The 11,768-nt window shown below is 28.9% G+C and overlaps 1 long non-coding RNA gene across 1 annotated transcript; it reads left to right on the forward strand.

Annotated features, from left to right (window-relative positions):
• The first annotated feature begins 6,756 nt into the window (after positions 1–6,756).
• LOC128283733 (uncharacterized) lies at positions 6,757–7,596 on the forward strand. The gene is made up of 2 exons (XR_008274141.1): positions 6,757–6,900; positions 7,249–7,596. It is a non-coding gene; the product is annotated as an uncharacterized LOC128283733 (long non-coding RNA).
• Positions 7,597–11,768: the final 4,172 nt, after the last annotated feature.

Raw genomic sequence — 11,768 nt, forward strand, 5'->3', positions numbered from 1 at the left:
ATTCTCAAGCCAATTTTGTACCTAGCAAGAAAACACATTCATTTATGATGCGATCTATTTCTCTTACTTCATCTTTTTCATTTATTTCCATTCATTTGGTTCTACTTGCAATTCATTTTTGTTTTCAGCGAGCTAGTGGAGAGACCAATTTGACATATATATAATTAGGGCTCAAATAATTTATATTTAAGTTTCAGCTTTTCACCTATTAATTATAAACTTATCTAGTCACGAAGTCATTCCACTAAAGTATTATAACTGAGCTCTCCCTTATTATATACCATTACGAAAGCTACTTAATAAGTGTTTCTCTAATGACCTTGTCATAAGTGTGTTACCCTCATAGGATATCTTTAATCTCTTTGGAATAAATTTGTTCTCCCAATACGGTCCTATTTTGTCTCATAGTAACCATCATATATTCCTTCATGAAAAGTCAATTACTATCAAATAGTAATCAAGTCATTTGTCAGAAAGACAAATGACTAGTGATCACCTTTACTTTTCATCTATCATGTAATGTTTATGAGAGGATATCATTTACCCTTAAGTTGGGTTATGAATTCCTCTATTTTGGAATGGTGCTACATACTGCATAAGTCTTATACCCAACGCACCAGCTTTTGGTTCCTTATCTATTTGAGCTCAAGCATTTAATTACATCAAAGTATACGAGTCACACACACATAGTCCATCATCCACTTAAGATTAAGGCATGTCACACTATGAATGTCACAAGTAAGTAGATCCATAAATAGGTCTAGGATTTATTTTACTAAGGTCATGTCTGATGTACTATTAGTTTAGTCAATCACATCTATGTCTCTATCTTCTGGAAGCCATTCGCTTCGATGCTCAAGATAGAGTATCTCCCAAATTGGACTTGATAGATGTCATATTAGTCTTTCAATCAATTTTCTCATTTCTGATTAGACTAAGAATATGTTTAGATTATCTACTAATACAAACTATCTTTTTGTATTACGATCCGACCACGTAATACCACTTAATATTAGTTAAATATTAGATAACCAATGAGTCAATATTTACCCTCATTTTACTTTGCGTGCAAAAATCATTGAGGATGATATACAAGAAGTGCTAATGTAACCAATGGATATTTTATTAAGCCAATTTGTTTGAAAAATACAAGTGAGGAGAACACGATGTTTCTAACCTGCCTAAATTTATAAACTCTTGAGAACTTTCTTCACTTCCAATTGCATCGTGTTCACTAAGTTCACTATCATCATCACAACTCTCACTAGGTGATTCATCTCTAGCATCTATCTCAACATCAAATATAGATAAGATGAGATGTTAGATTTAGACTAAACATATCCACACTTAATGTCTTCTTGTGTGGGTAGTGAGTCGGAAATTAAAAACCTCTATGATCTTTTGAATCATGCCAATGACATTCAATCACTTCAACTCCAAATTTGAATGGTTTGAGAGGAATAAGTACAGTAGGTGAGTTTGGGGGTCTTCGTTATTTCCAATCGTAATAAGCATCTGGATCTTGTTTACTTAGAAAAAAAGGGATTGAAAACTTTGGTTTTGCCAAAGATGTCTATCCAACACGATCATGAGTAGTCGTATAATTAAAAGTATTAATACGAGTATTATGACCAATTCAAGGAGAAAATTCAATAGTTTGATCAATATTTATTCGAATGAGATGAATTATGCAATTGATAAAAAAGAAAGCATGAAATTGTTCGTTCGGAGTGTATTACATAGTACGCATCTTAAGTGTAAGATTGCCAAGTTGAAAATCAACATTTTAAACTTCTTTTCAAGCTCATCTATCGGTTCATTTAGATCATACTCTTATTGCACATACCCATCACATTATCTAAAGTGACTATGGGTCTATCCTCTTCATTCCCATTGCCAATTTGGTTTTTGTGTGTTTCAAGGCATTGTGAATAGTCCTAAAAACACAAACACTCAAACACAGCAAACGTCACCATTAACTCTCGAAAAGGGTTAGCACTCTAAGGATCAAAGAAAAATATTAAAAATCCAAAAGATTTTAATCCTCAAAGTTTCAATTTAACATAAATTTAATTCAAAATAATTGGACGTCATTTGCTAGGAAAAGATATCCTAAGCTCTAAGAAACCAAGGAAAGTTAGATGCCAATTGAATTAAGTAGCAAGGAGGTAGGAAAATGCAACTTCTTCGTTTGTACTAACACAAGGAAAGGGAATGCATTAGTGTAAAAGAACCAATAAAAATCATAAACAAAAATTTCTATGGCTAAGAAACAAATAAAATTTTAGATTTACATAATCTCGAAAAATTGTGAAACAACTCAAATTTTTAGTTTTTGATGTTCTTGGCATACTAAAATCATAAAATTTTATGGGATGCTTCCACAATTAATGAATTTAAGATCTAGAAATTTTGGGCACTAAATTCCAACTATAGAATATTTTTTTATTTTTTCTACTAAAAATATTTTTTACTCCTTATCTGGAATTAAACAATGTAATTTTTCTGGGGAAGAACAATTTTGCGGCACTCGAATTTTGTTTCAACAAGAAAATTGATAAAGACACGAGTTTAAGAATACCGAGAGTCACAAAATCTGATACCAAATGGTAATTTGAAATTGCATATACTAAAATCAATATTAAAACTCATTTACCTTTTCAAAGTCAAATAAAATAAATAATGAATGAACTCACATTTTTCGTTAAAAAAAAACAATGAATTTATGATAAATTAAAGTAGACTGATTAATTTCTCTTTTCCGGGAAGTGAAATTATCCTAAGATAACTCTAGTCGAGCCACTATGAGCGAACTTTATTTGTTGAATTGCTTGCAATGACTCCTCTAAATGAGTGGTTACTTTTGTGGATGATTTAATTTTCAAAATCTATGTGTGGTTCTAGGAAGAGAATATTGGAAAGCAAAAAGTTAAGATGGACAAAAGGTAGGCACCACCACCTTTTTATTAGTTTTCTTTCTAGACAGTACACTCCAAGGGCTGAAGAACATGTGCAGTTGTTTTCTTTTTATTGGAAACCTTTTGAACCACATAAAGGCAATAGCCCCATATCCGCAATTTGGATGGCGAAGGGCAATGCCAATGCTGCTTGCTGGTGTTGGAATATCAACACGTATATGTGGCCCCTCCTAGCTAGCAATGTCAACGACCGTGCTTGAGAAAAAGCAATTGGAGTCTAGGGAGATGGTTTATATATAACTGACAAAACAACAAACAACTGGTGGGCGGTGCCTTGGAAACGATCATGTTCTCTTTATGCATTATCAAAGAAAACTGCATTGATAATTTCAACCTGAAGGTTAAGGTGAATCTTTCGGTGCCTGTCTATTTCATTTGAAGTCTACATGCGTGGGATATTAGCAATATATATATTTCTTTTTAATGGGAAGAAATCAGGCAAAAGGATAATCAAAATGTGCTTATAAAAGAGGTCCGGTTCCTATAAATCTCTGGGACAATAAGGATTTGTGCTGAAAATTATTATATCCACAAAACCAACAACAGATTATGATGAAAAGGTGGTTCGCTTTGGATGAATTAAATTTTGCATATATTATGGGGAAAGGAAAGTGATTACAAATTATTTATAGAAATCTTTTCATCAAATACCGAGAATAGGATGCTATCCTCTTTTTTTTATGGCATACTAATAATGTAACAAATATAAAAACTAAACATGCTCTGTAAAGTTGTGATGCTCAAAATTGTAATGGTTTAAGTTTATATATTTTTTAGATTTATCAAAATGTAAAAATAGATAAATATTTTGAAATAATATTTATTTCTTTTAAAAAATAATTTTTTATAATTTTACAACTGAGTTAAAGACCTAATCGAGAATCACATCCATTTTTTAAAATTTGTATCTATCTTTTATTATTTTTATAGGAGATTATTTAAATAAACAACTAAAACCAAAAGCTTTGAAATTGAACTCAAGGTTACCAAAAGTATTTCAGTAGTAGTAATAAGTAGGCTTGGTTTTTAAAATTTGAAAAGTAAATGAATTAAGGATGTGTTTGATAAATTAAAATTTTAAGTATTGAATTTTTAATACTAAATTTTATAAGTGCTTAATTATATTAAAATATTATTTTGTAAATTAGTAAATATAATTTTATAAATAGAGGATAAAGTCATTTTAGTGCGCTTAAACCCACGTCCTCTTATACTGGCAACAATATTAATACCAACTGAATTAAAACTCAGTCAACACTTGGAGTGTAGTTTTTTGTTCCACAAGTAATCTTAACAAGTTTGTCATGTATCTCTTTTTAAAATTTTTATTTTTTTATTTTTTGAAAATTATTGTTTTAATATTCTCTACTTATGGAGTCTAAAGACTTGACTGATAGTGTATGAAATATTATTCCAAAGATAAATATGATAATTTAAATATTTCCTTTTAAAAGAAATGTTATTTATTTTAATTTTTAATAAAATAAAATTAACTTAATATTTTCTATAAGTAGCTACCTATCTATTTATCTTATTCAAAAAAATTTTGTTGAAAATTTTATATTAATTAAAAATTAAAATATTATCAAATACATTTAAAATATTAAATATTGAAACTTTTAGTGAATTTTTTTAATGATTTATCAAATACACCCTAATAAAATCTTGGAAATAGAGATAGAACAACTATATTTTAAATGTACCGATAATACAAAAATTTGGAACTTATTTCAACAATTTTCAAACTATGTTTGTCGAAACTATTTTTTGGGAAAAACGGGGTCGACTTGATTTTGAAAACAAAAACAAACATGGGAGTCGTCACCAATCCTTTTTGATGAGGTGTGACCGGGTCACCTCGTAAAAGTGGTTGTTTTTAATAAATGATTTGATTTGTTTAAACAACGATTTTGGTCCGCAAAATTCAGAAAAACGGATTCGGGAGTCGGTTACGTACGATGAAGGATTAGCACCCTCGTAATGCCCAAAAATTGGTACCTAGTTGATTAATTAGTGTCTTAGTGTCAAGAATTGAAAACTTGAAATACTTTAAAATACGATCCCTCTTTTCATAAAAAACACTCGAATGTTAAAGACCTTCTCGTCTCGAAGTAATAAAATGTCACATCCAGTAAGTTAGGACACGACATCTCGAACTTTTGAGAATGAGCTTGCCTTTTATTTAAAATTTGTGTATTTTAACTTTTTAAAAGGGTATTCGATTATTTAGGGTAAACGAGAAAAAATCGAAACCCAGTAAGTTAGGGCACGATCTCTCGAACTTCCAAACACCGAATATTGTCTTTATTTACAAAAATCTTATCTCGAGGTAACAAGATGTCATATCCGGTAAGTTAGGACACAACACCTCAAATCTCAGAGAGTGAGCATTTTATTCAAAACTCGCATCACGATTTTAAAAGAATGTTCCATTATTTAGGTTAAAGGAGAAAAATCGAAACCCAGTAAGTTAAGGCACGATTTTCTTGAATTTTCAAATACGGAACATTGCCTTTATAAAAGAATCAATTTTGGGTCGGGTAAAGGTTAATATAACATAAGTTGTAATAAAATGGGATAATAAAGAATGCATAAACAAATACAAATTTCGGTATTGACAGGCATAACAGAATAAACATAGACGCGAATGTGAATGATAATGATAAGAGAAAAAATAAAATAAATGAAGAAACAAATAAAAATAGAAAAGGAAATAATAAGTAAGCTAAAAACATATTTGAAATTAAAAAGAACTAGTAGTAAATAAATAAATATTATGTAAAACTATTTTAAAAATGATAGTAATAGTAATAGTAATGATAATAATATTAATGGTAATAATACAAGTAATAAATATTTTAAAGTTTAAAATGATACAAAAGATATATAAATAAATAAATAAATAATATATAATGCGAGTGAGGAATAAAAATAAAATGAGTGTATTTAAAAAGTAATAGGTAAAAATATAATAATAATAATATAATGGTAATAATAATAATAATAATAATAATAATAATAATAATAATAAGGTAATAAATAATAATGATAACAGTAATAATAATATAAGTAATAATATAAGTAAATACGGAGAGAATATATATAATATAATAATAACAATATAAAATTAATTAGTCTAATAATATGATGATAATACTAGTAATAATAATAAAGTGGAAAACGATAATAATAATAATAATAATAATAATAATAATAATAATAATAATAATAATAATAATAATAATAATAATAATAATAATAATAATGACAACCATAATATAAATAATAAATAAAAAAAATAATAATAATAATAATAATAATAATAATAATAATATTGTTAGAAAAAATCAATTTGAAAATAAAAAGGCAAAATAAATGGAAAAAGGACTAAATTGAACCTAAAATGGAAGTTCGAGGCAGATCTGAGAGGAATAAAAGGGGAAAGGACCATATTGCAGTGCGCGAATGAAATGGAGGGACCAGAAGAATAAATATGCCCGCCCTCCAAAACCGTCACTTTGTGCGGGACTAAAATGAAACCAAAATAAAATTAAAGGGGCAAATTAAAAAAGAATAAACTGAATTAAAAAAATTCAAAAACGCGGAAGGACCAAAAAAGCAAATAACCCATTTAACAAAACATGCGGATCCCATTGGAGCGGGTTAGGTCTCGTGCGGATAGGGGCTAAACGACGTCGTTTTGGGGCTATGAAGCCAGCCCTAAAACGACGTCATTTTACAGGGTTTATAAAAGTTGAATTTTTTTTTTAAATTTCATTCTATTCTGTTTTTCTAAAAAACAAAAAGATAATCTCTCTCTCACCCCTCTCCCTTTCTCTGCTATTTCCTCAAAGTCCGGCTGAGGACCACTGGTCGTCCGTCGTGCCGTCGACCACCACGCACGGTGGCCGGAGTTCAAAAGGTAAATTTTCTCCCTTTTATATATATATATATGATGTATATATGAAATAGTTTTTTTTTAAAAAAAAAAGCAAATATAAAACTATAAGTATATGTATATGTATATGTATATGTATATGTATATGTATATGTATATGTATATGTATATGTATATGTATATGTCTATGCAGTTTCAAAAGAAAAAAAATAAAAGGATGATAACCTTGAATCAATCTCCTCTGTTTTTATTTTCCAAAAAATCCCCCCTTTACATTGATAAACATGGCTTTTTATAGCCGAAAATGGATTACATTTTTCTTTTCTTTTCTATTCTGCACTAGTACTATCCTCTTGTTACTGTTGTTTGCAGGTAGCGATAAGGGTGATGGGACGGTGGCGTGCTGCAGGTGTGGCCAATGGAGGCAATGGGCAGGTGCTGCTGGTGGCAAAAGATTAGCTAGGGTTTCAGCTTTTCTGAAACCCTAGTTTGATTAATGGGTCGATTAGGTTTGGGCCATTTGGGCTAGGGTAGTTAGGTTTAATTTTAGGCATCGAATTTGGGTTAAATTTTAGGTATTGGGTTGATGCTTTAGTTGGGGTTTAGTTTGGGGTTATTTGGGCCTTTGGTGCTTGTTTTGTACCTGGACCAAAATTGAGCCTCAACAATGTTGATGAACATAAATAAACATAAGCAAGTATTAAATGATTTATTAAACAATTGAATATATATAATTTGTATTGGGTTAGGTTGATTTACAACCTGAGAGTCAATCATGGATGGGTTAAGTCGAGTTGAAGCACCAAGTGAAAAGGCGAACTAATGCGCAATCAATTATCGCCCTACACACTCTCCATTATTCAAGGTGATGAAAAAACTATAGAAAAGGTGACCAATGGACCAGACCACCTTACGAGTGATCCTTGATATCTCCAAATGGACCCCCGTTCCATAACTTATCATCAACAACAACAAAGTGCAAGGGATCTTGAACAAAAATAAAAAAAGAACACTAAAAAGCGACTTTGCATTCGGATTGGAACCAGCTTTCCAGTTTCATATCAAAAACAACTCTCAAGAATCTTTGCTAAAAAAGCAAAGATTGCCTTACAAACCATTTTTTGGTAGACCAAGAAAAAAGAGAAGTTCTACTTGAAAACTACGTTTGCCAAATTCAATCTTTTGGGCATAATTTTAGGCTTGATATGGGAAAAGGATAGAGCTCAGGAACTAGACAAACATATGAATACGTATTTATTATATCATCTTTGCAGCATCCTCCAACTCCAAGCACCTCTTTTTGCCTTACCCAAACCGAAAAAACATATACAAAGTATCTACGGCATAGGTAAGCTTTTTAAAGGCTTGTAATTGTATTTGTAAATTCTTATCAGTATATTATAATACCGCCTGTACACACTAAAGGAAACAAAAGTGGTCAGGGCTGGGCAGGCACAACGCAGGAAAATATATAAAATTCTTGGTGTTAAGCGTTACCCATGAAATTTTGTTGACTGCTTGATACATATATATAGCATGTTGCGACGTTTGTTTACCAACCCAAAATAATTTACTGATCCATGACAAAAGTGGTTTTAGTAGAGATAGTTTCCTCAATTTTTGAAAAGTGCTCTTTTATGATTTTTAAATAATTAATTAAAATAGACCCAAATATTATTATTTTAATAATTTTTAATTTTAATTTTTTAAATATTAAAATTTTTATATAAAAAGTTATAATTTTTAATATTACTATATTTAATAGTATACATAATTTATTATTTTAATAAAATTATTTAGTATTACAATTTTATTTTAATATTAAAATTTAACTAACATTCTTGATATTCTAATAAAATATATTATATTAATATTTGGATAGTAAATATATAGAATATAATTTATAAATATTTAGAATAAATGATTTGTAATATAAAATCTAAATATTTTAATTACGGGTATTTATATAAATTCCGCTTAGCCTTCATTTATCGCTTCTAGTTTCAAAGTGCCATTAAGCACTCTTAACACATGTACTTCAAATTTAAGTTTTAATTAAGTATAGATGATTATTAAGATGTCAATTAATTCTTAATTTAGTTGATATCGATATTATTATTCGTGCAAAAAAAAGTAAGTTCAAGCGTTTGAGTGTTTTTATTCTCTTATTTAAGGGATAGGAGAAGTTATATCTAATTTAAGCATTGTAAAAAAATACATATAAAAGATATAGTTATTATAAAATAAATTTAGTTGGGAAATAGCAATGGGTTGATAATATTTAAAGTACCGTAGATGATCTTACAACAGTAATTTGTATTTCTTTTTACATTTTGGGTTTTGGATGGAGTAGAAAGAAAAGAAAAGAAAAGAAAAGGGAAAGGAGAGGAGAGAAAGGGAAGGGAAGGGAAGGAAAGGAAAGAGAGAAGAAGAGAGGGAAAGAGAGAAGAGAGGGAAAAAAAAAAGCAAAAAAATAATGTACTTGTTTTTGTAGTACTTTTTTGTATTTATAATATTATAAATTTATGATTATAAATTTTTAAATATATATTTTATCATTTTTATTTATTTACATCGTGTTCAAGTTTTTCTTTATTAGACTTGACATATTCATGTGTATTTAATTAACTTAGACATATTCAAGTATTTGTATTCTGTTCTTCAATTTGTGTTTTTAATATTTTCTCCATAATTCAATTCATCACCTATTCGCTATAATTTCATAACAATTCAATTTTAGAAAAAAGTTAAAATATATTAAAATATAAAAGTTATTTACATGATACATTATACTGATACAATTTAGAAAAAAATTGATTACTTAATTATCTCTATTTTTTTAAATGTATTTAAAGTTGTTGGTATACTGCGTTTGACTAAAAATTAATTTAAGATTCATATGAAAAATTTATTTTAAACTTAATTTATGTATTTAAAGAGTTGCCTCTCGGCTTGAATGTGTTGAAATACATTTCCTTCTATTTATAAGTTGAGAGGGACTATAAGTAGTTCTAGACATAATGTTAAAAAGAGTAGATATAATTAAAACATATAATAAAATTGTTAAAAAAATTTAGTCTGTGCATCTACTTCTACATTAATTTAAGTGAAATGTTTTTATTTATTTTTTCAATCATGTATTTAAAGGAATTAACCAATTTACTCACAAATAATTTAGCATTTATATTTTGTTTACTTAAGTTTTTTAATTTTTTTAAATGAAGTATGTTGACTTACAAATCAATTATAAATTTAATTTTCAATAACTAAAATTAATAAGTAAATATTATTGAATAAATTTGCCATATTTTCAACTAATTTATTTATGGTTAGCTAAATAAAGTAAATCATAAAACAATTTTGGACAGTGTGGAGCATTAAGGGGTCACAAATGAATATTTTGGAAGGAACGTCTTAAGGGGACACAAGCACTATTTCTCTATGATGAGATTTAATGCACCCCTTTTTCCTCTATTATAACTTTCCTCAACTCTTATTATAGAATAACACGTGACAAGTTATTAGACAATTCGTAGATAACTCCATTAAAAACAGTTTGCATATGAGTTCTTATGAGAAACGACTTGTATCAATCCATTATGTGGGATGATTCACAAGTGACCTTCCATAAATCTTATTTGAATTGTCTTAGAGACAACCAGTTAGTACTCCTTGTTGGGACCACCAAGGGAAAACTGCCTCGTACGGCCCTAAGAACGAGAATGTCAGAGTAAGCCAACATAGCACATTCTATGATGACAACTAACATGTAATTGCACTACAATCTAGCTGACCCGCATAAACATACAAAACATTGTATTGCCGGCTACATGGCAATATAGGAGAAGGGTGACCCCTATATAAACCTAAATGCATGAGGGATCAAGAATAAGCTACCTTCTTAGCAACCCTTATAATAATCTCCTCCTTTTGAGTATCGGTTGTTTGCCTGCCACAAATAATTTGACACTTCTCTCCACTGTCTTCTTTTTCTTGTAATAACTTGTATTAGTAAATTTAGTCCATACAATTTTGCAAAATTAAATAAAATTGATGAACTTACCGAAATTTTAAAGGAGAATGTTTCAACTTATTGGTTAAGAACAAAATAACAGACACGATAATCATCCAATTTATTCACTGCATTATTTTCCTTCCAATTCCCAAATCAAAGAGAGAATGTTAGCTTGTTCTTATTTTCGTTTCATTGTTTAAAAAGGTAAATTACTCACTAGTAACTCAAAATATGGGTATTTTTATTTTGGTCACTCAAATTTTTTTTTTGTTAATTTGATCACCCTAGAATGAAAATTGATCAAATTAATCACTTTACCGTTAAACGATAACAGAAACTAGTGGTGCATTTTCATGGTAGTCACTCTAAAATTAGGATACACTAACCACCAATCACTCTGAATAGGGATTATTCCTATTTTGGTCACCCTATATATATATATTTACAAATGTATCATTAACTTTTAGTTAACGAACAAAATTGAATAACTCTTTTTTAAAATAACTCTTAACAATAAAATTCACTCTTTAATTAATATGGTCTCATATTAAGGATTTTTTCTATATCTATTTTATTCAAAGTTGATTTCAGTTTCAAGCATTATAACTGCCTCCACAGTTCTAATTATTTTTAATTCAAATTGTAACACCCCAAACCCGGCTTAGACGTTATGGTTGAATCTAGCGATGTCACATGGAATGGGATTTGAAATCGAGATTGACAAGTTAAAACCGTTCCAGTTAATTAGTTTTTATTTAATTTAGAAAAACGTGAACTAGCTGATTTGCCTTAAAACATGTCTTTTAAGTAGAAGCTTTTGAAACCAATTATTTTACGAAATTGAAAATCTTAGTTTTTAGAAAAAAAATTGTGTTTT

Source organism: Gossypium arboreum, chromosome 2, assembly GCF_025698485.1.
Source record: "Gossypium arboreum isolate Shixiya-1 chromosome 2, ASM2569848v2, whole genome shotgun sequence".
In the NCBI taxonomy this organism is placed as follows: domain Eukaryota; kingdom Viridiplantae; phylum Streptophyta; class Magnoliopsida; order Malvales; family Malvaceae; genus Gossypium; species Gossypium arboreum.